The sequence below is a fragment of the Rana temporaria genome, chromosome 13, assembly GCF_905171775.1.
Source record: "Rana temporaria chromosome 13, aRanTem1.1, whole genome shotgun sequence".
Classification (NCBI taxonomy): domain Eukaryota; kingdom Metazoa; phylum Chordata; class Amphibia; order Anura; family Ranidae; genus Rana; species Rana temporaria.
This window is the reverse complement of record NC_053501.1, coordinates 26,594,169-26,622,024: the sequence shown is the minus strand read 5'-3', so window position 1 is coordinate 26,622,024 and position 27,856 is coordinate 26,594,169.

The following is a 27,856-nucleotide window of genomic DNA, read 5'->3' as shown; positions in this document are numbered from 1 at the left end:
GTAAAAAATGATCGTGTGTGGGCTTTAACGAAGTGAAAAACCCGCGCATGCTCAGAAGCAAGTTATGAGACGGGAGCGTTCGTTCTGGTAAAACTACCGTTCGTAATGGAGTAAGCACATTCATCACACTGTAACAGACAGAAAAGTGCGAATCGTCTTTTACTAACACAAAATCAGCTAAAGCAGCCCCAAGGGTGGCGTCATCCGAATGGAACTTTCCCTTTATAGTGCCGTCGTACGTGTTGTACATCACCGCGCTTTGCTAGAGCATTTTTTTTTAACAATTGTGTGTGGGCAACATTGTTTTAATGATGAAGTTTGAAAAACCGTAGTTTTTTCTAGAGGCTGAAAAACGTCGTTTTTTACAAGCCGAAAAATGATAGTGTGTATGCGGCATTAGGCCAAAATACGTTAAAAGATGCTGTTGGCAGCTGAAAGAGCTTTGTTCCCATAGCGCCTTCAGCTGTCAACACCATCTTTTGAATCTTTAGGTAAGAGTGTTTGGGAATATTCCCCCCTCTTCCTACTTTTCACCCTCTGTGCTAACGACCAGATCATTTTGCATCTACTTCCTTGATTATAGATACATCTATTTCGTATCTGCTCCTGATGAGTGGTAACAGCCACGAAACGCGTAGAGATTCAGTCATATGCTACTCCATTGCAATCAATTGTTTGAGATTCTTTAAGCCTTGTACACACGATAGGTTAACCAGAGGACAACGGTCTGAAGGACCGTTGTCCTAGGTTAACCAATGAAGCTGACTGCTGACTGATGGTCCGTCACGCCTACACACCATAGGTTAAATTACCGACCGTGTCAGAACGCGGTGATGTAAAACACAACGACGTGCTGAAAAAAACGAAGTTCAATGCTTCCAAGCATGCGTCGACTTGATTCTGAGCATGCGTGGATTTTTTACCGATGGTTGTACCTACTAACGATCAGTATTGACCTATCGGTTACCAATTCATAGGTTAATTTTAAAGCAAGTTGTCTTTTTTTTAACCTATGGTTAAATAACCTATGAGGCCCACACACGATCGGTTTTGACTGATGAAAACGGTCCTTCAGACCGTTGTCCTCTGGTTAACCTATCGTGTGTACGAGGCCTTAGTATTATGTATTTTTATCATGAATTTTATATTATTTTAAGATAATCTATGTCCACCATGAATTAGAACTATGTACTATACATCAATAGTGTTTATTACTGTATGCTATGAATCATGTCTAAATTGTTTACATAATTGTCAAGGTGAGATCCATTGTTCACCCCGATTCGAATCCAGTCGCATACGCGACGCACCGATTCGTATCGGCTCATTCTAGTCATTTAATTCCATGCTCCACAGTCCGGCTCGTTGTCTCCCGCTATCGCGATTCGTGCCTCTGTCATGGCAATCATATCGGTCATTTCATTTAATAAAAAAATTAAATAAATAAAAAAAAATTAATTTCGCTCATTTTATTTCGCCCTCATTTCATCCCATATTCCACAGTTCGGTTACTGTCAAAGTCACGGCACCCCTACTCGTGTCACCGTCACTTCAATCATTCAACGGTCTTATTTCGTATATTGTCTGTCATGTTTCATGTCGAGCTGTTCGTGCATTTTCTTTCTTTTATCCCGTCATACGCTCCACTGTTGTTCGATGTCGGTCGCCTCAGCGAGAGGCAATGGTTCACTTTTAAATTCAGAATACTGTATGATTTGTCACGTCATTAACAGACACCCCTCAGTACAGCTCACCCCGCGGTCTAGTTCAAATCCAGTCACATCGGCCAACATAGCTTCAGACCAACCGTTCTCAAAGCCGTTTTCCTTCACAATCTATTCATAGTTTCAAATTTTGTTCGTTTTTACCATCATTCATCTCCCGATAAGGTTTCCCTTGCAGTTGCTATAAACGCATCTCAAAATCGCATGACCCGACCATTCATTTGTCTTTTAAATGGCATAAAGCCACTCCCCGTTGTCTGTCTGTCATTTCTCCTCTAGCTCAGTCGAGTTCAAGTAGTTCACATCCCGAGTTTGAATTCCCTAAATTCCTTCAGAGGAATTTTCCCTGAAATATACTTCAGTCTGAGAAGTATTCCCCAGGGACGATCTTTTATTTTGCGCCTCTTGATCTTACCCTCTCAGACACAGGATCCCGATCAATTCCTTAGACTAGACACAACAGCGGTAGCAGATTTGTCCATGTGGGATGAGTTCATCACCTGGCTCACTCTCAAGAACATTTCATTCTCCACCTCGCAGTATCCAAAACCCAGCACTCTTACCCCGAGGGTCGACATCCATCTTTCAAGACAAACAGCAGAAAATAACACTAAACCAGTAAAGAGCTTTCAACCCTACCTGAATGTTTTTGCCCCCTTTTTTTGGTATACCGACCAGCAGACCAGGGCTCACCTCAGGTCCATTTCATGATGTAAGTCTTATGGCACATTCATGTGGTTCACATCCAACCTGGCCGAAGGGCTTCGACCATAAATAAGAAGGCCAGTATGGTGGCCTGAATTTATGGGAGGAGTCCGGAGGGTATTTAAGCAGCCCACTCACCTGTGGTCTTTGTTGGTTTCGGTGCGCGATACTACACGTCACTTCGCCGACTCTTCCCAGCTCATCTCATGTTTGTAAGTCTGTGCATTTCAATCGTAGGTGCATTGAGGCTTCTCCTTCGTGGTCTTTCGTCGGCAGTTCCCGCTCACTGTCGCAGGTAGTATTCAAACCTTTTTGTATCATGTGAAATCTTGCGATTCGTTATGCTTCCTGTCCTGCGACCCTTTCAATACCCTCCCTCCCATTCCGCTTTTTCAGGGCATTTCTCAAATTCATTTCTCTCCTCAAACAACTATAGCTTATCTTGGGTATGCACCCACCTCAGGTCCATTTTATGATGTAAGTCTTATGGGTTAGGCTGACCATGTACGGGATTCGCCCATTCACACTGCAATCTGCCTTGTGGCTCTCTTTGTCGGATTTAAACTTTGGACTGAGACATGACATAAGAAATTAGTCATTGTGATTAGTCATCGCTGATGGGTCAGCCACTTCTGAGCATAAATTGCAGATTGAGCTACAGAGCCTATAAACAAAAGGCTTTTTTTCAATAGGCTGTAAATAGATTAAAGGGGTAGTTAAGGCAGTGCTCATAATCACTGCCAGCCCCTCTGCTAGGATAACATGAAGTATATAGTGTATGCCGTTTTTTTAAAATTCATCTTCTAAATACCTTATTTATCCTTGCCTATCAGTGGTCACGTGACTGCCCGTTGCTCTCTTCCTCCGATGTATGCACTACGGAGGGAGGGGTCGAGATCTCCCTCTGATGTCTGCTGGGCGGTCAAGTGACCTCCCTCTGTAGTGTATACATCGTGGAAGAGAGCGACAGGCGGTCATGTAACTGCTGATCGGCGAGGATAAAAAAGGTATTTAGATGATTAATTTTAAAAAGCGGCATACACTATATACTACATGTTATCCTAGCAGAGGGGCTGGAAGTGATTATGAGCAGTAATGTTTGCACTACTTAGAAGGGTGATAGAAGGGGAGGGGCGGATCACACACAGGAGCTGACAGGCAGGGAGGGGAGGGGGGAGAGGAGCACAGGAGAGCTACAGATGATGGAGGCACGTAAACTGACCATAGTGTCAGGGCTCAGCAGCCATGATAAACCGTGGTCAGTTTGAAGGGGGGTCGGTAAAACCAGGCAGGATCAGTCAGGTATTTTAGGTGATAGAAAGGGCCAAATTACACAGCACAAGCACTGTGCTGATATTCATGCTTTAAAGTATCAGGATCCGTTTTGTTTTTTTAGGGTAACAAACGCTTTAAGATAGATATGTGAAAAAGTACTGAGCGCTCCACCTGCTGGCTCAGAAGGAGAAAGACAAATCATTTTTTATCTGATTAAAGAAATGAAAATGTATTTGCATATTATTTTTTTATTTGGCCATAATAAAGGAAGAAAGTCCACTGCACGTTAATTTAAAATAAGGTAATGTGCCTGCTATAGATTGTTAGTTTTTGCTGTTATAAACCTTCAATAGTTTTAGTTTAAAAGTAGGTTAATTTGGGTATTACTATTATGAACAGTTAAGATAAGTTTTACAAGCACACAAGTTGAAAAACTAGCGGCATTATGTTTATTATTAGCAATAATTGAACGCACTGTACCAGTAGTTACTGGCTATATATTTCTATGTCGCTTTTGGCAAGGCACTATCTCCTTGGAATGTTCTAATACACATTAGCACATGCCATTTTAGTTTGGCTCAGTGACTATTCCCTGGCTGCAGGTGGAAAAAGCTCTCATCTTCCATCTGTTCACCACTCAGAAAGAGGCAAATGGACAGGGCTAGACTGGGATTCCTGCCATTTTTTTAAGTCTTTTCTAAGAAACACAGAATTTAGCCACATGCAGGAGGTAATTAGTCTGTTTTCTTTAAAGAATCAATATTTTCTTTATCATAGATTGCTATTAGAAAATATATATAAGCAGCACTGAATACTTGTTTAGTCCCCAAATTACTGCCCCCACTAAATATTGGGGAAATGGAACTTTAGGAGTTCCTCTTTCACTCACTATAGCAGGGGTCTCCAAACTTTTCAAACAAAGGGCCACTTTATTGTCCTTCAGACTTTAGGAGGGCCGGATTGTGGCCAGCAGGGGCAGAGCATGTCACGGGCCCAGCATCAGTGAGAATAAATATGGCCTTAGGGTTGGTAGCCAATAGAAGGAGGTGTATCCCCCCTATTAGTAGGAGGTATAGTATCCCATCATTGGGATCGGTGGAAGATATAGTGCCCTATTGTTGGTGTCAGTGGGACAAATAGTGCCTTATATCAGTGGGAAGAATTGTGCCCCAAGGGCCGGATAAAGACTAGCAAAGGGCCACATCTGGCCCTCGGGCCGCAGTTTGGAGACCCCTGCACTAAAGGAGCGATTTATAGGAAAACTGTGAGCTCTGAACTATAATGGAATGTTTGCCCATGGTAAACACTCTAATTCTTTACTTAATTTAAAAGATGAAGCTTGATTGGTTAATTTGGACAACTGACTTTTTCCATCGTAAATTCCGACAGTGTGTATGCCCCATTGGAGTAATTCCATCGGAAATGCCGATGAATTCCATCGGAGTTTAGATAGAAAACATGTTCTCTTTTACCACAATGGAATTCCGTCGGCATTCCAATGTGATTTTGGTCAGACAAAGGTCCGATCATGTGTACGGGGCTTAAGGCCTCATTCACGCTTGAGCGTTTTGTAGATTGAAGCTCAAAGCTCCAAAATGGTCAGCATTCAAAATCCCATGATTTTCAGTTGTGCGTGTTCACACCTGTCTATCACCATAGATAATCAACTCTGTACAGTATTTGAAATAACGAAATGGCCCAAATGTTTAGGTAAATCCATGGCCACTCAATGCGTTGGGTCTCGAGTCTTCTCTCCTCTGTGTTATATAGTGGGAGGGCCATTCTTTGGGTTTTGCTACCTGGTGACATTGATTTTTCCTATTGGATCCATTGGCGTTATCCTCACTGGGTCCTGATGACATTACAATGGGGACAACAACAAGACTGGTCAGTGGTGGGCAGAGAGTGCAGTGGATCACTGCTCATTATTCCTTGAGGTGGCACAGTGGAGGATCACATGATGGCAGAGTTAATAGGGGGATTAGAGGTCTTTTTTTACTTGTTAAAGGATGGGTGTAGGGTGGATGGGAGACATGGAGGGTTTAAACATCTCTCTGGAGATGAGGTTTGAATCTGTCTTCTGCAGCATGCTTCTAGACCTAATAATTAACACTAAGGCCCTGATTCACAGACATCGGCGCACATTTATGCCGACGTAGCGTATCTCCTTTACGCTACGCCGACGCAGCGCAGAGAGGCAAGCATGAAATTCACAAAGGACTTGCTCCCAAAACTGCGCTGGGTTTCCTCGGCGTAAGCCGGCGTAGGTGGAAGTAGGCGTGAGACATGCTAATGAGGCGTGACCCCATGCAAATGATGGGCCGAGCGCCAGACAGATACGTATTATGAACGGCGCCTGCGCCGTCATGTGGACGCATCCCAGTGCGCATGCTCACAAATACGTCGGAACAACTGCCTAAGATGCGACGAATCACTGCCTACGGTGTGAACGTAACCTGCGCCCAGCCATATTCACGTCCAACGTAAACGACATAAAATACGCCGGCTTGAGTTCCCTGGTGCAGACCTTTGCATGTCTGCTGCTGAGTCACACCTTCTTTATGGGGAATAACTTTACGCCGGATGTACGACTTACGCAAACCGCATATAGCATGTGCCGGGCGCACGTACGTTCGTGAATCGACGTATCTCCCTCATTTCCATATTTGAATAGAAAATCAATGGGAGCGCCACATGCGTCCAGCGTAAATATGCGCCCACGATACGACGGCGTAGGCAAGTTACGTCGGTGAGATGAAGCCTATTTTTAGGCGTATCTCAGCTTGTGGGTCCGGCGCACAGATACGACGGCGCATATTTGCACTTACGCGGCGTATCTCGAGATACGTCGGTGCAAGTGCTTTGTGAATCCGGGCCTTTATGGCATAGCTGTGCACCTTCAGGAGGAATACACTGGTGGGCTTTCCTCTTTATAGTTGGGCCTAGAAGATCCTCCTCTATTCTGAGCCCCCCATGGGCACTCTTGCACCATTGGGCCCCTTTGCAGTAGCTCTGCATTTACCACCATGATAAAAAAAAAATATTCTTAATGTTGTTATAATAATAATATATTTTTTTTTGTTAAGGAAAATATTCCAACGGCAGTGTTAACAGAGCCGTGTTTTATAATTGGTTGCCATTTTCAAACTACCTAGAGACTACAATCCTGGGAGCTAAACTTATTTTAACATCTGGAAGGATAAAATGATGAAAGCAACCAGAAAGACAGTCTTTTAATTTGATTGGGGTCACAGATGGATGTAATCAAATGCACTGCTGTGAAGAGACATACAGTTGTGCCATAACTCAGTAAGATTTAATACGCTTTATACCTAAATATAAAATCATAAATGCAGGAATCCAAGCTAAATTGTGAATAATTAGTATCCCCCCCACACCTTTCAATTCATTTTTTTAACTGTATTTTAATTCTGCTTAAGCTTAGGTAATTATGTATTATGGTCATAGCGTGATATGCAACAGAGTTTAGTGCCATTGTTGGCTAATTATCTATGGCAAATCATTATGAAATAAATCATTATCATGACTGCCACCAATTATTTATATAAAACAAAAATGTATTATAAATCTGATACCAGATTTAGCATGCATTAACCCTTGACAGAATCTAATACATTTAAAGTGGAGGTTCACCCAAAAAATAAATTTTTAACATTAGATTGAGGCTATTTAAGGGGAGCAGAAACGGGTATTTTTTTTAAAATCAATGCTGTACTTACCGTTTTCGAGATAGATGTTCTCCCGCCGCTTTTTCGGGTGAACTCCCACTTTAAGGGACAACCCAGGAAATGAGGTGGCTCTGACTCACTGAAACTTTTAATGCATATTGTAAGAAGCTCACAGTGTGCAGTGAAATCAAAGTAAGCAATTTCATTAGTGGAGAGAAGCTTGTAAAACTGAAAGACTAAGGCCCCTTTCAGACTGGGGCGGGAGCTGCGGTGGCGGTATAACGCCGCTAAAAATAGCGGCGCTATACCGCCGGAATTGCCGCGGGTATCAGCCGCTAGCGGTGCGGTATTAACCCCCGCTAGCGGCCGATAAAGAGTTAATATCGTATTGCCGCGGTTCCCATTGTTTTCAATGGGAAGGAGCGGTGAAGGAGCGGTATACATGCCGCTCCTCTCACCGCTCCAAAGATGCTGCTGACAGGAGATTTTTTTGTCTCCCGCCAGCGCATCGCCTCAGTGTGAAAGCCCTCGGGCTTTCACATTGAGTCTGCAGTGCAGGAGTTTTTCAGGCGGGATAGCAGCGCTATTTTTAGCGCTTTACCGCCTGAAAAACTCCTCAATGTGAAAGGGGCCTAAAGGGAAGGCAGATTTCAAGTTGGAGTAAACTCCCATGCGTAGTTTCTACCTATAGGTAAGCCTATAATAAGGCTTTCTTATAGGTACTACAAATATCTCCTAAATGGGCGTAGTTTAGGAGATATTTACTTTAGATGCAGGTCTGCAATACTTTTTTTCTGAAGTCGGATCAAAGTCGGATTCCGTATTAACACATCCGACTTTGGCATGCGACTTATACACGACTTGTGCATGGAGGGGAACTCCACGTCAATTTTTTTGAAAAAAAAAACGGCATGGGTTCCCCCTTCATGAGCATACCGGGCCCTTTGGTCTGGTGTGGATTTTAAGGGGAACCCCCATGCCGAAAAAACGGCATGGGGTCCCCCCCAAAATCCATTCCAGACCCTTATCTGAGCACCAGCCCGGCCGGTCAGGAAAGGGGGTGGGGACGAGCGAGCGCCCCCCTCCTGAGCCGTACCAGGCCGCATGCCCTCAACATGGGGGGTGGGTGCTTTGCCCCCCCAAAGCACCTTGCCCCCATGTTGATGAGGACAAGGACCCCTTCCCGACAACCCTGGCCGTTGTTTGTCAGGGTCTGCTGGCGGGGGGCTTATCGGAATCTGGGAGCCCTCTTTAACCACTTAACGACCCACCCATAGACAAAATACGTCTACAGAGCGGTTCGTTAACTCTGGGAGGGCGTACATTGACGTCCTTTCTTGAATCGCGCTCCTGCGCTCCCCCTGGGGCGTGCACACGGCAATGTCCGTGACCGCCGGGTCCAGAGGACCTGGCGCATCACGGATCACGGTAAATTGCCACTGATAGCGGCCATTTACCACGTGATCGCTCCGTCATTGGACACATGTAAACAAACCGGCGTCATTTGATGACGCCGGTTCCTCCCTCCTCTCTCTGTACCGATCGGTACAGTGTAAGAGGAGAGAGGGTGGGTAGCCGAACTGCGAGTCAGCTCTATACGGCGCCTGCGCAGTCAGCTCTACACGGCTCCTAGTCGATGCTCAGGCGCCGTGTAGAGCTGACTCACAGTTCTGCAACTTTCAGAAACTCTGTGACTCTCGTGACTCGCCTACGCAATAGGGGACGCGGGGGGAACTTTTTCTCAAGGACGTCAATCATCTGGGCAAAGTCCCAGGTGACATTGCGCCTCTGCATAGAAACGCCTAAACCCACGGGAGTGAGTACTCGGAAGCCGGGTGGAAAATAGCCATAATAAGGTATGTAGAGCCAAAAAAAGAAAAAAAAAAGGGCATACTGTACATGGTGGAAGTATAAAGAATATGACCTTATATCCATGTTATTTGGGTGAACCTCCGCTTTAAGTAATTCCTATATAAGAGTTTGAAGCGTGTATTTTGCTGTTTGGCCACAGCTATTTTTTAAACACGTCCAAATTGTATATAATGGAATTAGCTTGTTCCAAGGCAGAACTTAAATCTATTTTATGGTCTGAAGCCTATTTCCAAAGATGTTTAACCTAGTTTTTGCGCTGCATGGCTCTATAATTAACTCGACTTACACATTGTACAATCAAAAGGAAATTTCTGCTTCAAAGCCCTTGTAATGTGTGCTATAGGGTGATTGATAGGGTGATATATAGAGGATGATAGAATGACAATTACAATCAGGTGTACCAAGACTTTCGAACATTCTCTAATTAACAAAGAATGTCACAGGTGTCACCAAAAAGGATGTAGTTTGATTCGCTGGTGCTGGCTGAGTGATGTCATTTGTAAAATAAATGGCATGTCCTTCACTGCACAATTCTAATTGTTTCTGCCTAGACTCGCATTGCAGATAATGTGCAATTAAGGGCTGTAATATATAATTTTTTTTACACTGAACAAATTGTATTTCTGCCATAGAAGTTACGGCTGGACACAAAAGCTAAGAGAGAGCATAGAAAGGTGTATGTCTAAAAAAGAACCTAATTATGTGTAGCGCACCCCCTAAGGAGCTGCAAGTGTAAAGGGATCCCCTACCATGTGCAGCCAGGCACACCACATCTTCACAGCACACTTGAGTCGAAGAATGGTCCAGTGCTTTGTTTTATGTTTTATTGAGTGGAATAAACTTGGATCTGGATAGGGATATTATGGGATGCCCAATTGACTTTCAGCAAAGAACTCTTCAGGGACACAACTATTTGCAGCCCATGTACACTTCTCCTCTGCCTCCTGCACACAGATTGATTGCAGAACTACAGCTCCCAGGACCAGCTGGCACACTGTTAACTGATCTGACAAAAAGGCTCAGTCAGTTAGGTATCAAAAGCCCTTTACAGGCAGGGACCGCAGGCCCCTTGTTTGTGAAGCAAAGTCCTAGTACCCATCTGTCCTACTCCTGTGATTACTGTTCCCAGCCCCACCTCTTCAGGCACTGCCAGCCCGCCTCAGACTGACTCTGCATCCATTCCAGACTGCTCACTCCCAGTCCTCTCAGTCCTCCCCCGACTGTAACACCAACCAGCCCACCTGGCTGTCCTTCTACCTGGAGATTTGCCTGGCAGTGTTTCCTGCTGTCCTTCGTCTGCTCTTGTGCCTCCGGTCAGGACACCTTGTGTGTGTCGTGAAGAAGTTCCCTTCTGCATTTAAAACCAGGCCCGAGGCCAGAATAGGGGGTTACCCTCAAGGGTCTCAGATCTGACAAAAAGGCTCAGTCAGTTAGGTATCAAAAGCCCTTTACAGGCAGGGACCACAGGCCCCTTGTTTGTGAAGCAAAGTCCTAGTGCCCATCTGTCCTACTCCTGTGATTACTGTTCCCAGCACCACCTCTTCAGGCACTGCCAGCCCACCTCAGACTGACTCTGCATCCATCCCAGACTGCTCACTCCCAGTCCTCTCAGTCCTCTTCCGACTGTAACACCAACCAGCCCACCTGGCTGTCCTTCTACCTGGAGATTTGCCTGGCAGTGTTCTCCTGCTGTCCTTCGTCTGATCTTGTGCCTCCGGTCAGGACACCTTGTGTGTGTCGTGAAGAAGTTCCCTTCTGCATTTAAAACCAGGCCCGAGGCAAGACTAGGGGGTTACCCTCAAGGGTCTCAGACAGCCACCTAACACTACATCTGCAGCTTCCACCGAAACTCCACTGCCCCAGCTGGGCTGACCCTGTGTATTTGGGGATTGGTCAGGGCCGTCCAAAAACTCGAGGCAGCTCCTCCTTACTTCCACTCCCATTCTTCTGGAAGTTTCCAGCAAGTTCCAGAAGTAGGGGGAGAAAAGGGTAGAAATGTCATCAGCACACCAGGGATTCCTCAGATGGATCCAAAGCTTTATTCACATGATCACACGGTACACATATAGCAATGTTTTGGGGCCCAGCGTGGCTTCAAACTGTTGACGTATGTGTACCATATGAATAAAGCTTTTGGAATCCTTGGTGTGCTGATGACATTTCTAACCTTTGATGGCCTACGGTTTCCAGCCGGTGGTCATTACAGCACTCAGCATTACTACAGCCATTTTCAGGAACGTGTGAATGGGGAATATTACATTCAGAAGTAATGGGAGGTCTCAGAGATGCTGCCTTGAGTCATCTAGCTCTCCCTGAGTCACTCATCTGACCCAGATGAAAAACACAGGCATGTTTTTTTGCTTGTTTTTTAAAGAAAAATCCTATTCTAACACACTAGAGGATGCTACATATGAGTAACACCATTGTGGCCTCATGAGCAGAGACATAACTTACAAGGGATACAGCAAGACGGTGACCCCCTGCGCTGTGACTGGGGTCTAAACATTTTTTGTTTGCCTGGGAAGTAGTGATGGGACATTTTCTTGTAGCTGCTGCTTCTTGTTAGATTGAAGCTCATAGTCCCCAGGTGTCAGACCCACAGCTGACAAGTTTCAGATGGAAGACGATTGAGGTAAGATAGTAAGAAAGGAGGGTGAATGGCAAGTGTATGTGTGACGGAATTAGAATGATATCCCCGTCAAGCATTCCCTTCTTCCCATAAAAGAAAATCACAGAATCATCCACACATGAGCCAAGGCTGAATGCTGGAACAAGAGAGCTTTAATAGTACAACACACAGCTTATATGTCATTACAAAACTGTTACAATGACAATCTCCGCCCCCCCTCACAGTGGGGGCTTCCATACAGATTATAGGCAGACACTTCGGAGCCAACCCTGTAAACACATTTTTTTAGATAATGACATCAGTGAAGGTAATTACTAGTTGTAACAGAATACGTTATCTAGACAGCTTGGCCCTGCATATAGAAGAGGTAATTACCACAATGAAGCAATCAGAATAATTAACATGAGCCCCTTCTAATCACAGTAAACAGTAAACACAGGGCTTCTTCACACAACACAATAGATCAATTACCCTTTAACATAGGGCTGGCTGGGGGAGGGACATTAACATTTCAACAGCCTGTAACACATGAATCCTTTTTACCTCTAACACACACACAGCATAACGAGCAGGGAGAATTTAAACTGAAGCATATCCTTCACAATGCTTGTGCCACATCCAGTAAATATGAGAAAAGAAAAAGGGGGGGTTCCCCTGGGTGGACTTTTAAGGCACTAATAATATTTCAAAATATACAGGATATTGAGAGTAAAAAAGGTTTTATTCACAATTGTACATATTCATCAAAAAATGTTTAAATATTAAATTAAAATACAGAGTTCCAAAGATTGTCACCATATAGGTAAATACAAGAAGAGGAACCTTCTTTACACCCGACGCGTTTCGGGAAAACCTTCTTCAGGGATGTGTAGAGAAGGACAATTAGTTCATGTATTATAAAGGATGGTGAATATTTCATTGGATACGTTTTAAAAGAATTGAAAATATACAGCACGCTGGGTTCAAGCAATGGGGTTGCCAGTCAAAAAAGGTATCAGGATGTACAATTAATGCAAGTTTGGGACTGGATTGGAGGTCCCTGATTATATGAGATCCGCAGCAAACCTAATAATGTCCGCTGTCAAAGAGTACACTGAATTATTGACAGGAGCAACATCACAGCTTGCCAACCCAGCAAAGAATGTAAGATAGTTGTGGCAGTAACTGTGATGAGATTGAACATTGCACTAAATGCAAGTCTGCCATAATATGCAAATTTGATTTGCATGATTGCCCTTCATGGCTAGAACTGCAGAAACCACATTCTAATACATATTAAATTTAACAGTGTCAATGTGCTATTTGACTTTTTGCATTTTTAACTAAGCAATAATACACCACCATTGCATAGATATGGCTGTCCCAATATACTGTACATATACTATTACATTTTATACCTAAAATCAAGGTTTTTGTTAATCAACATGTTGTAATAATGTTAGTTACGTACAGGGCCGCTGATAGGGGGGACCACCAGTCCTCCTGTAGGGGGCCCGGGCACACAGGGGGGCCCAAACACCAGAGAGAAGGAGGGGCAATTACAGGATGCAGCTGAAAACCCTCCCGCCGACTTTTAGCTGTTGGAGAGACATAGACACAACTGCCAGCTTCCTTGTCCTGTTAAAAAAAATAAAAATAAAAATAAAGTAAAAATAATTTGTAAAAATTTTTAAATTAAATAATTTATTTATTTTAAAAAAAAAATTATAAAATGTTTTTGTTCAAAAATTTTGAAAACTATTTAAAAAAGGGCTAATTCACACAGCTTCTCTGTTATCTGTGTGTCCGCTAAAAATGATTTTAGTATATTTATTGTGAATTTTTTTTTTTATATATATATATTTGAGGTACGCTGCCAGGTACGCTGTACGGGGCCCCGTGATTTTTAACAGCAGCCCTGGATACGTACCTGTATGTATGTATGTATATGACATGTTTTATCCAATAAGGGACCTAGATTATGCAGCAGCAGACTGATGAGATTATTATATTTCCTTATCCTCTTGCACATTTGAATGCACACATACCTTATTGGCTCCTAGTCCTCCCCGATCTTTCCCAGTACAATGCACAAGAGGCTGATGGTATAGCACAGGGGCCTCCCAACTTTCTAAACAAAGGGCCAATTTACTGGTCTTAACATTTTAACGGGGCCAGACTATGAGCAGTGGGAGTAGAAAATGCTGCAGAAATAATGCCCCATTGTTGGGGTCAGCGGAAGTAATAGTGTACCATCAATGGTGTCAGTGGAAGGAATATTTCCCCACCATTCATTTCAGTGGGAGCAATAATACTACATAGTTGGTTCAGTGGGAGGAAAAGTTCCCCATTGTTTCATTGGTGTCAGTGAAACGAATAGGGCTCCAATATTGGTGTCAGTAGGAGGAATAGTGCCCCCATCTATGTTGTCATTGACAGTAAAATTGTACTATCTTTGGCATTAGTAATATTGGGGGGAGGGGGGGAGCAGATACCTGTCTAATCCAGGTACATGCTCCCACTTCCAGGCATAGATCACCGCAGGTGATCTATGCCATGTCCAGCCCCTCCCACTGTCTTCTGGGAGACACACAGGTCCCAGAAGAGAGCAGGAGCCATTGGGATTGCTCCGTGTGGCTCGCGTATGCGCAGTAGCGAACCAGGCTGTGAACCTGGCTTCACTTCCTGATTCCCTTACAGAAGATGGCGACGCCTCCACCCGAGAGCCGAGGAAGAGATCGGCTTCGGGTCAAGGACATCGCGGGCACCCTGGACAGGTAAGTGTTCATATTTTAAAAGTAAGCAGCTGCAGTATTTGTAGCGGCGTAGTATTTGTAGCGGCGTAGCGTAAATCTGCCGGCGTAATCGCGCCTAATTCAAATTGTGAAGAGGTGGGCGTGTTTTATGTAAATAAAACATGACCCTACGTAAATGACGTTTTTGACTAACGGCGCATGCGCCGTCCGTGAATGTAACCCAGTGCGCATGCTCCAAATTAACCCGCAAAAAGCCAATGCTTTCGACGTGAACGTAAATTACGCAAATCCCTATTCGCGAACGACTTACGCAAACGACGTAACATTTTCAAAATTCGACGCGGGAACGACGTCCATACCTAACATAACATACGCCTCATATAGCAGGGGTAACTTTACGCCGGAAAAAGCCTAACGTAAATGACATAAAAAAAAAAATTTGCCGGGCAAACGTACGTTTCAGAATCGGCGTATCTACCTAATTTGCATATTTGACGCGTAAATATACGGAAGCGCCACCTAGCGGCCAGCCTAAAATTGCAACTAAGATACGACGGCGTAAGAGACTTACGCCGGTCGGATCTTAGTCAAATCTATGCGTATCTGATTCTATGAATCAGGCGCATAGATACGACGCCGCACACTCAGAGATACGACGGCGTATCTGGAGATACGCCGTCGTATCTCTTACCTGAATCTACCCCTAAATTTGCTGTCGTCAGTTTCTCTTAAAGTGGAGTTTCCATCCCAATTTTTTTTTTCATTATTGTGCTCATTAGACCTAAAAAAGTTAAAAAATATATATATATTTTTTTTTACTCATCTGGAAATGCCTGTTGCTATGCGGTCCCACAAAATCTGCCTTTGAAAGCACCTAGGATTCTGACATCATCTCCCTCTAATGCTCCTGGTAAATGTGTGTCATCATTTCCCAGGATGCAGTGCGCTGTCCAATTATCACTCCCCATCCAAGACTTCCAGAAAGTAAGGGCCAGATTCACAAAAGGGATACGACGGCGTATCTCCTGATACTCCGTCGTATCTCTGTTTCTATCTATGCGACTGATTCGTAGAATCAGTTACGCATAGATATCCATAAGATCCGACAGGTGTAATTGTTTTACACTGTCGGATCTTAGGATGCAGTACCGCGGCCGCCGCTGGGGGGAGTTTGCGTCGTAAACCAGCGTCCGGTATGCAAATTAGGAGTTACGGCGATCCACGATGGATTTTCGCGTTCGCTACGTCGCCGCTAGTCTAGTTTCCCGTCGCAAAGTTAGTCGTCATTTTGGGTGCCCTAACTTTAGTCAGCAATGGTATTGCTGTCTAAATTATGGCCGTCGTTCCCGCGTCGCAATTTAACGTCGTTTGCGTAACACGTCCGGGAATACGGAAGTAGGCTACGCACGTCGCCGTTCGAAAAAATGACGTCACGGCGCGCAAAGCACAACGAGAATTGCGAAACTGAGCATGCGCAGTAGGTCCGGCGCGGGAGCGTGCCTAATTTAAATGACACACGCCCATTTGAATTGGCCCGCCTTGCGCCGGAGGCTGCCAGCGTAGTTTTCATCGCAAGTGCTTTGTGAATCAGGCACTTGCGATGAAAACTTGCGGCGGTGTAACGATACGTTACGCCGCCGCTCACCTACGTGAATCTGGCCCTAAGTGCCTGTAGGCTTCACAATGCCCACAAGCAAAATGACAACGGTTTAGACATAGTTTTATAAACTATCTTATTTGAATATCTATGCGGATCGGTGACGGATTGTAAAATAGTAAGTGACCGGATTTATATTATAAAAACGCAGGATGAAAGGACCTACATTTAAAAAATGCTAATTGTGGTTGGAACTCCACTTTAATATAATAAATATGTACATTAAACATTGGAAAGAATTCAACTAAAAACAACAATATATATATATTATACCAGAAATCCTGGAAGAACGAAACATGAATCCTATCTCCACGATAAACCAAACCGCAGTTCGCACTTTTGCTTATTACTAAACTAACCGTTCCTAACTCATTAGGCATTCATAGACAATTAGCAATATTTTATTCACCTGCAAAGCAGCGTTTTTCATGCGAGATTTAAGAATTATTCTTGAAACCCTCAGACATGGGGATGGAAGGGTCTCAATACCAACAAGTGCTTTTATGTGATCTAATGCAGTGAGTTGTACGGCTCTCCACTCACGTATCCCTCTTATCTGTATAAGAAGCCATTTCATTATGCACAACAAAAGTCCCACTTAAAATGTAATATATTGTTGCATGTCCGGTCCTCTCTTCTGTATTAATGTCTCACGGCGCTATTGTGAGGGAGACAAGTAGGGGAAGTAGCGGCATAGTTTGCCCTAAGTGCTCCTTCAGTGATTATGCCGTGAAATTAATGCTGGCGCTTTATATTTAATTCGTCTTTGTCCACTTCTCCAGCACAACATTATTATTTATGGCATTTTGTAAAGTACACTATTTTTGCAAATTTGTTTTCTTTGTTTCACTTCGGTGGATGGAGCCGATCTGCTGACGAGAGCGACATCTAGTGCCTGTCGGGGAGAGGTGACGTTCACATTTCTTTTTTGTTTCAATAGTTTTTTATTGTCATATCAAATTTCATATACAAATATTACATACGTGTAGTTTTTTTTTATCAAACAAAGACATGCAATATATCAAGAAACGAAAAGATACAATGCATAAACACCATTTAAATAATCGTTTGTAAGGTTGATATCACACAAGAAAGGGGATATCCGATTAGATGAGTAGCATATTAAATATTTCTTCAACTAGATTCAATAATAAACAAAGAACCTACTATTAAATGGATAATCAAGTATGTGAAGGGGAATCGGGTAGTTTTTTTAAAATCAAAGCAGTACTTACCGTTTTAGAGAGCGATCTTCTCCGACGCTTCCGGGTATGGTCTTCGGGACTGGGCGTTCCTATTTGATTGACAGTCTTCCGAGAGGCTTCCGACGGTCGCATACATCGCGTCACGAGTAGCCGAAAGAAGCGGAACGTCAGTGCGGCTCTATACGGCGCCTGCGCACCGACGTTCGGCTACTTTCGGAAAATCGTGACGCGATGTATGCGACCGTCGGAAGCCTGTCGGAAGCCTGCCAATCAAATAGGAACGCCCAGTCCCGCAGCCCATACCTGGAAGCGGCGGAGAAGATCGCTCTCTAAAACGGTAAGTACAGCTTCGATTTTAAAAAAAATACCCGATTCCCCTAGACAAAATGAGCCTCAATCTAATGTTAAAAATGTACTTTTCGGGTGAACCTCCACTTTAAGGCCGTGGCCTATGGTTCCTTCTGTGATCTGGCACCATCTTGTGGTGGCCGTTGGTATGACAAGACAACCAGCAATGCTAATGGAGCTTCCCCTGTCTGTTTTCACTGCCATCTCCTTCCCTCTAATTAGAACCCCCAAACTTTATATATATTTTTTATTCTAGCACCCTAGAGAATAAAATGGCGCTCGTTGCAATACTTTCTGTCACACCGTATTTGCGCAGCGGTCTTACAAGCGCACTTTTTTTGGGAAAGAATACACTTAAAAAAAAAAATAAGACACCAGTAACGTTTTATATTGTGAAAGATAATGTTACGCCAAGTAAATTGATACTCAACATGTCACGCTTCAAAATTGTGTCCGCTCGTGGAATGGCGACAAACTTTTACCCTTTAAAATCTCCATAGCCGACATTTAAAAAATTCTACAGGTTGCATGTTTTGAGTTACAGAGGAGGTCTAGGGCTAGAATTATTGCTCTCGCTCTACCAATCGCGTCCATACCTCACATGTGTGGTTTGAACACCGCTTTCATATGCGGGCGCTACTCACGTATGCGCTCACTTCTGCACGCAAGCTCGGCGGGACGGGGCGCGTTCTTGGCTCCTAACTTTTTTAGCTGGCTCCTAGATTCCAAGCAAATTTGTCAAGCCCTGGACTAATGTAAACAGACACAAGTCCATTTACATCTGCCTACCCACAGACCTGCATGGAATTTCCAATAAGGTCCACCTGAAAAACTGACGGGCAGGCTAGATCAGAAAGCCTATGCGAGAGGGTACTTATAGACAGAGGGGTAGATTCAGGTAGGGAGCGTGTATTTGTGTGCGGGCGTAACGTATCCTATTTATGCTACGCCTCCGCAACTTTGACAGGCAAGTGCAGTATTCGCAAAGCAAAGTTGCGGCGGCGTAGCGTAAATAGGCCGGCGTAAGCCCGCCTAATTCAAATGTGGAAGCTGTGGGCGTGTTTTATGTAAATTTAATATGACCCCACGTAAATGACGCTATTTACGAACGGCGCATGCGCCGTCCGTGAAAGTATCCCAGTGCGCATGCTCCAAATTAACCCGCAAAAAGCCAATGCTTTTGACGTGAACATTAATTACGCACAGCCCTATTCGCGAACGACTTACGCAAAGACGTAATCGACGGAAAATTTGACGCTGGCCCGATGTCCATACTTAACATTGGTTGCGCCTCATAGCAGGGGGTAACTTTATTGTTATCAGCGCAGCCCCCCCTCGGATCGCCACACTGGACCACCAGGGAAGCCCACCCTGGACCAGAGAAGGGCAAAAAAAAAAAGTCTGGGGGGAAAAAAAAACATAAAAAAAGAAAAAGATGCCAATCAGTGCCCACAAATGGGCACTGACTGGCAACATTGGTAAATCAGTGCCGCCCCACAGTGTCTATCAGTGCCACCCCACAGTGTCCATCAGTGCCACCCCACAGTGTCCATCAGTGCCGCCCCACAGTGTCCATCAGTGCCACCCCACAGTGTCCATCAGTGCCACCCCACAGTGCCCATCCATGCCCAGTGCCCACCTATCAGTGCCCATCTGTGCCGCCCATAAGTGCCGCCCATGAGTGCCCATCTGTGCCGCCTATGAGTGCCCAGTGCCGCCCATGAGTGCCCAGTGCCGCCCATGAGTGCCCATCAGTGCCGCCCATGAGTGCCCATCAGTGCCGCCTATGTGTGCCCATCAGTGCCGCCTATGTGTGCCCATCAGTGCCGCCTATGTGTGCCCATCAGTGCCGCCTATGAGTGCCCATCAGTGCCGCATACCAGCGCCGCCAATCAGTGCCACCTCACCTGTGCCTGTCAGTACTACCTCATCGATGTCCATCAGTGCCATCTCATCGGTGCCCATCAGTGCCGCCATATCAGTGCTTGTAATTGAAAGAGAAAACGTACTTATTTACAAAAAAATAAACAGAACAAAATAAAAACGTATTTTTTTTAAAAAAATTTCAGTCTTTTTTTAGTTGTTGCGCAAAAAAAAAAAAATCGCAGAGGTGATCAAATACCACCAAAAGAAAGCTCTATTTGTGGGGAAAAAAGGACGCCAATTTTGTTTGGGTACAGTGTAGCATGACCGCGCAATTGCCATTCAAAGTGCGACAGTGCTGAAAGCTGAAAATTGGCTTGGGCGGGAAGGTGCGTAAGTGCCCTGTATGGAAGTAGTTAAGATAGGACGGCGTAGGAGACTTACGCCGGTCGTATCTTAGCAACATTTAAGCGTATCTCAGTTTGAGCATACGCTTAAAGTTGCGACCGCGTGGATTCGGACTTACGACGGCGTATCTACAGATACGCCCGTCGTAAGTCTTTCTGAATCCGGCCCAGAATCTGCCAAAAAGCTTGGGGGGGGCTTCATTCCACTGTAAAATATAAATGGTGTGATATTTTGTATATTGTTGCTCTTGATACCAATACAGTTGAACAGATTAAAAAGCTAAAGGCAGCAAACACTTGCTTAACATATAATGATGATCTAATGCATGCATTTCTTTCCATATATGGCCAGAGTTAGGAAGACGTGAATAGTAAAGAACACAGCGAACCTCTGCCTTTTAAACAGGGTGGTGAAATCTATTGCATGAATAGTGGGGCTGACTACAAAGTCTATTCTTTGCACTTAATTTAAAAAATGTCAGTTCAGCACTATGGCTAACTACTCGCTATAGATATGGTCTTAAAACTGTCTAGTCTAATAAATCAAGACTTGGATTTGAATAACCTCTAGTGGCAGGTAATTTTTCAGAACAATCGTATACTTTCTGCGCTAGTAAAGCGGTTTAAAAAGCCCCGGCCTCGGGTTAACAAATTAATAAGGCTTACATCATGACATGGAGGAGAATTATCATCACTCGGTATTATCATTTATTTAGGGGGAATGAAACACGAACAAACAGAATTCCCCCTTGGAATGTCCATGGGAAATGTTGTATACACCGACTCAGTTATAAATGGGAAAAAATAATATGGTGTGTACTGCATGTGTGTGGGTGGAATAGAAGATTGCAGACTTCTACCTAAATTCAGAGATGCCGCCGCAACTTTAAGGCGGCGTAGCGTATCGTATTTACGCTACACCGCCTTAAGTCAGAGAGGCAAGTACTGTATTCACAAAGTACTTGCCTCCTAACTTACGGCGGCGTAGTGTAAATGCGGCCGGCGTAAGCGTGCCTAATTCAAATGAGGATGGGGGGCGTGTCTTATGTTAATTACTGGTGACCCGACATGATTGGCGTTTTTTACGAACGGCGCATGCGCCGTCCGTGTACATATCCCAGCGTGCATTGCTCTAAAGTACACCGTAACCGTATTGGTTTCGACGTGAAGCCCCATTCACGGACGACTTACGCAAACGACGTAAAATGTTCAAATTTCGACGCGGGAACGACGGCCATACTTAACATTGACTAGGCCAACTAGGGGCAGCTTTATCTTTACGCGGCGTATCTCTTACGGAAACAGCGTATCTTTACTGCGACGGGCGCACGTACGTTCGTGAATCGGCGTATATAGTCATTTACATATTCTACGCCAAACTCAACGGAAGCGCCACCTAGCGGCCAGCCTAAATATTGCACCCTAAGATACGACGGCGCAGGCTGTCGTATCTTAGCTAGGTTTAAGTGTATCTCAGTTTAAGAATACACTTAAACTTAGAACGGCGCAGATTCTGAGTTCGGTCGGCGTATCTACTGATGCGCCGGCCTAACTCTCTCTGAATCTAGCTATTCATCTACAGTCTATTCAGTGGTAAAAAAAAAATATTGGCTTTAATGATAATAAGGAAAACAGAGGTACACTACAGCCAAACTGAAAAACAATACCATAAAGTAAATATAGAGTAGGGATCGATTTCCATCATTTGAGCCTATGGTCAAAATAAATTTGACACCCTTCTGCTAGGTTCCATAGCACCCAACCTTGGAGAGACTTTTTTTGGAAACTGAATCCCTCTGGCTCTCTTTCCTTCTCAGTTGTCCCTCTTTTTGGTCTGAGAGTCCCCAGCTGACAGCTGAATAAGCAGCTGACAGCTGAAAGTCACTGGTTGTTAGGACACCCGTGGGTGCCAGCTCCTTAACAACCGATTATTTTATCATTTCGTTAACCACTTGCCCACTGCCTCTAGTAGGAGCAAAACGGCTCTCCTGTGTTGGATCACGTACCTAGAATGTGATCCAGGGCTTTCCGGGTAGGGTGCTTAGGGTGATTAGACACAGCGCAGGCAGATCAGCAGGTGCCTGCCAATGGATGACCGCCGGCACCCACTGATTGGCAAGGAGGAAGACAGGACAGAGCTTTGTTAGTGTAAATAATACAGAGCCGTGTCCTTTCAGTTGGGATGTGCCTTTTATTGTTTCCCTACAAAGCAGGGAGTAGAAACTGTCACACCCCTTAGTAAAAGCTCACAGAAAAACACACCAAGTACTGTTATGCCGTGTACACACGACCGTTATTCATGTCATGGAAAAAAACAAAGTTTTTCTCGACGTGATTCCTCTCAAGCCTGCCTTGCATACACACGATCGTGATAAAAAATGCTTGAGCAAAGCGCGGTGACGTACAACACGTACGACGGCACTATAAAGGGGAGTTCCATTCGAATGGCACCACCCTTTGGGCTGATTATGTTAATTTCCCATCTCCTAACTTGCTTCTGAGCATGCACGGTTTTTCCCCCCTCGTTAAAGCGTACACATGACTGTTTTTCACGACGTGAAAAACGACGAGAAAAAATAGAGCAGGTTCTAAATTTTTAATGTCAATTTTTCATAGAGAAAAATGCTCTGGAGCCTACACATAACCGTTTTTCACGACCAATTTAAAAAATTTTATTTTTCTCGTCGTGAAAAAAGGTTGTGTGTACGTGGCATTAGGCACACATTTAACCATGTTATCACCCTAGATGCTGCATATTTTTAGCACTGATCGCTGTATTAGTGTCACTGGTTCCCACAAAGTGTCAGTTAGTGTCAGACTACCCACCATACTATCACAGCCCTGCTGATCGCCGCCATTATTGGTCTTTCAAAAACACTTTTTTTTTTTTTTTTACATTTCAGTATATATACCATAGTTTGTAGATGCTATAATGTTCACTTAAACCAATCAAATGTTTTTTTTTTTTCAAAATGTTCAGTCTTTTTTCATTTATAAAGCAAAAAATAAAAACAGTGGAGATCAAATACCACCAAAAGAAAGCTCTATTTGTAGAGGAAAAATTATGTAAATGTAAAACAGCGTTCTATGACCGCACAATTGTCATTTAAAGTAACGCAGTGCCAAAAAGCAAAAAAAGGCCTGGTCAGGAATGGGAGTAAATCTTCCAGAGCTGAAGTGGTTAAATAGCAAGTAGCTAGATCACGACTTTTTTAACAAATTTACTTTTTTTGTTAGTGAATTGACTTTAAGATTGGGTAATGCAGTATTTACTGCGCCTTTCTTTTTTTTGGTAATCACTGCATAAACTGATGATAAATTGACATTTTCAAGATCGCATGCAATATTTGGATCAAATGAGTCAAATATTGCATGTGATATTGAGCCTTGTATTACCACTTATGATGTGTGGCTATAAACTATACAAGGAAAATATGTCCCTATACCTTAAGTGACATCAATCAACTGAAGAAGCGGGGAATCAGCGAAACATTGCGAGAGCTTGACATTTCCTTTGTCATATGGTAACTGGAGATATCCGGTATTCTAAGTGGAACCCCAATTTAGGTGGCAGTACCACTTAGGCTGGCTTCACACTGAAGCGTCAGCCGCGGTGACGGTATAGCCGCGCTATTTGTAGCGCGGCTATACCATCGTGTTTACTGCGATATTCGGGCGCTAGCGGTGAGGTTTTAACCCCCGCTAGCGGCCGAAAAAGGGTTAATACCGCCCGCGTTGCGGCGGTATTACCGCGGTATTACAGCGCTTTCCCATTGATTTCAATGGGAAGGCGCGGTATAGGAGCGGTGAACACACCGCTCCTATACCGCGGTAAAGATGCGGCTAGCAGGACTTTTGGAGCGTTCCTGCTAGCGCATCGCTTCAATGTGAAAGCCTTCGGGCTTTCACATTGAAGAGTACAGGGCATGATTTTTCATGCGGTATAGCAGCGCTATTTTTAGCGCTGTACCGCATTAAAAACGTCCCAATGTGAAAGGGGCCTTAGAATGAATTCACTACGCAATATTTAATGTTTTAAAAAAAATGGATGTAAAATAAAATGTAATTGATTTTAATTACACTGTTGTAATGTCCTATGACGGTACCAGGAAAATCTCGCTTGCCCCGCCTCTTTTCTTCTAGATTCAAATAGTTATTTGTGTTGTTGGTACCTGTATTTTTGTATTTATAGATTTACCTGAGCAGTGAACTTAGGCCCAGATTCTCAAAGGGCTTAAAGCGGCGCAACGCCATGTACGCCGTCGTAAGTCCTAATCTGGGCCGTCGTATCTATGCGACTGATTCTTAGAATCAGTTACGCATAGATATCCATTAGATCCGACAGGCGGAAGGCTCTTACGCCGTCGGATCTTAACTGCAATTTCTTTTTTGCCCGCTAGGTGGCGCTTCCGTCGTTTTCCCCGTCGAGTATGCAAATTAGCTAGATACGCGAATTCCCGAACATACGCGCGGCCGACGCAGTAAAGTTATAACGTTTACGTTAGGTTTTTCCGGCGTAAAGTTGCCCCTTCTATATGAGGGGCAACCAATGTTAAGTATGGCCGTCGTTCTCGCGTCGAAATTTATAAATTTACGTCGTTTGCGTAACTCGTCCGTGAATGGGGCTGGACACTATTTACGTTCACATCGAAACCAATGACGTCCTTGCGCTGGGATATTTTACGGACGGCGCATGCGCAGTACGTTCGGCGCGGGAACGCGCTTAATTTAAATGCTACACGCCCCCTACCCCCCTATTTTGAATTAGGCGGGCTTGCGCCGGGTGATTTAAGCTACGCCGCCGCAACTTTACAGGCAAGTTCTTTGTGAATAAAGCACTTGCCTGAAAAACTTGCGGCGGCGTAACGTAAATGAGATACGTTACGCCCGCCCTAAGTTACGCCATTCTACGAGAATCTGGGCCTTACAGTATAAAAATTGATATGAAAAGTTATATGTTCTCATTTTTAATTCAGAGAGGGTCTGACATCCTCCTCCACTGAAAAAAATGACTCACTAATACAATCTGATTACAAGTACTCCATGTGGGAAGGGGTTAAAGGTGAAGCGACCAGGAGAATGGAGAGAGGAAGTCTAGGACTGACATCCGTGGCAGTATGTGGTTTTGACGGAACACTTTTGTGACACCCTGCAACGTGTATGTATAGGCAGAGCCCAGCTGTGCATGATGACCACATGGAAATAAGCTGGGCCCCCTATACATGTATACTTACTTCTGGCTCCCCTGTGTCAGTGAGCAGCTGCTGCAAGGGAGAGGAGTAAGCAGCCACTATGGCTGGGCTATGGGAGCCTATGGGTGATGGGCGAGCCGTGGTCAAGTGCTCCATTAGAGCTGCGGGATAATATGACCAGACTGAAGTGGCTTAAAAATAGGTGAGCACACAGATCTTTTTTTTATACAGGTTAGGCAGGATAAGCAGAAGAATGGGAGAACAAACATTTTTAAAAATAGAAATAGTTAAGCCTCGTACACCCGAGTATACTGTGCGTGTGTACGAGGCTTTCAGGTTTCTCGTCAAGAAAACTGCCTAAAATCTCGACGAGAAAAATAGACAACCTGCTCTCTATTTTCTTGTCATGATTCACGGCAGTGTTTTCCTGTCGAGAAACCCGAGAGTGTGTATACTTATCTGTCGCGGTGGAAACCTGCGCATGCTCGAAATGACTTTGACGCATGCACGGTAGCTTCCTAGGCATAGGTAGGGTGCAGCAAGATGGCGGCTACGGCATCGAATGTGACGAGCGCATGCGTTCTTGCCTTTCAAAAGAACCTCGGTTCTTTTGAAATGAGTGTCTATACATTCGGGCGGCAAGAGATTCTTGCCAAGAATCTCGTCAGGAAAAACAAGGGTTTTTTCCTGACGAGATTCTGGCCCATGTGTACAGGGTTTTAGGCTTTTTTTTCCACTTTAAGAAGTTATACAGGAACAGGGCCAGATCCAGGGGGATAACAGGGCAATTGCCCCCCTCTGAGAATGCGGGCGAGTGAGTGGGCGGGCGGGAGGCACCGTGGGTGAAAGAGCCGGCAGGCGGCACCGCCGCTGAGAGCGTGGGTGGCTCCGTTGGTGAGAGACAGCGGGTGACTCCATGGGCGGGCCTAGCGCCTCGGTTTGTGCGTGTGCAGGTGAGAGAGCGGGTGAGCAGCTGTGCGGCTCGGTGTGTGAGCGTGCAGGTGAGAGAGCGGGTGAGCAGCTGTGCGGCTCGGTTTGTGAGCGTGCAGGTGAGAGAGCGGGTGAGCAGCTGTGCGGCTCGGTGTGAGAGCGGGCTGCTGGCCAATCAGGGAGCTGGCGGGTGGGGGAGCAGAGAGATTAGATCATCTCTCACCGCCCGTCGCCTGCCCTGCATCCCTGCAGCTACGCCCTCACTGTACATCATCTCTCACAGCAAGAGACCACCTTAGCAGGAAAGTCACACAGCAAGTGACAATCCGCAATGTGTGGCATGGGACTTGGCAAGTGACAATTCGCAACGTGTGGCAGGAGAGGTGGCAAGTGACAATCTGGTGACAGGTGACGTGGCAAGTGACAAACCGCATTTGGTGGCAGGCAACAGTGGCAAGTGACACACTCGGGGCTCCCACTGATTCTGAATTATGGTGAGTTGAACTATTTCATTTTTTAAAACAATGTGATAATAGAAATAATGCGCTTCAATCTTCCTGACGCCATAACAACCATGGTGCCGTTATGATTGAAGCACCAACACCAGCCATTTCCCCCATAAATCGACCCCAAAAAAACATATTTTCTGGCAGTACCCCTCCTGAGACTAGACTCTGGATCCGCCCCTGTACAGGAATCCTAAAAAAATTGCTGTAAATGCATACTGAGAAATAGTAATATAAATCAACTTTTCTAGGAATAAATGTCTCAGAAACACCAAGACTGCCCCTAGAACTCATGGACAGTTTTAAATGTAGACATCACCAAATTGCACCCGTAAAAAGATTTAAATGATCATTCTTCAAGCCAACTTCCAACCAAAAAACAAATAAATAGGAAACCACCTACTTCCACGTTTAAATAAAACGCAAGCCTAAAAAAGGCTTCCAAAACGCAGTTCTACATGGGAAGACAATGTATTGGCTACTTTCTTCTCATTGACTAATGGTGCATAGCAGGACAAGAATAAATTATAGCACGGTATCAGTCAATACCACCTAATGATTTATAGTGCAGAGGTTTAAAATAGTCCACCCTTTAACAAGCCACGTCGTCACCTTGCCGCAGCCGTGTGATTGTCTTCTGTAGGATCGCTAATTTAAAGGTGTTGATGACAATGCTACCTTTCAGAGGAGGCCTTTCCTTCTAACAATTTCATGATTTAAATGCCATGATCAGTCACTGCCAGTGTTAATCAGAGGAAAACACCCACTGTTCCTAATGTGCGGCGCTGGGTTCCCTGCGCTGACTGTGCATTTAAAATGTTGTAATCCTTCCACGGCTCACGCGGCGTATTCTCAGTAGCATATATTAACTGTTAAGTGAAGTGGCAGCTCCCACTAGGAATGTGACACGCGGGTACTTTATAAACCCTGTGTGTAACTACACACACCGTGGGCTTACTGTCATCAACCAGTTAAAGTTTACAAAATATTATACAGTAAAACCTTGGTTTGAGAGTAACTTGGTTAGGGAGCGTTTTGCAAGACAAGCAACATTTTTTAATAAATTATGACTTGATATACAAGTAGCGTCATATCACAACTGAGTATAAAAGAGAAGAG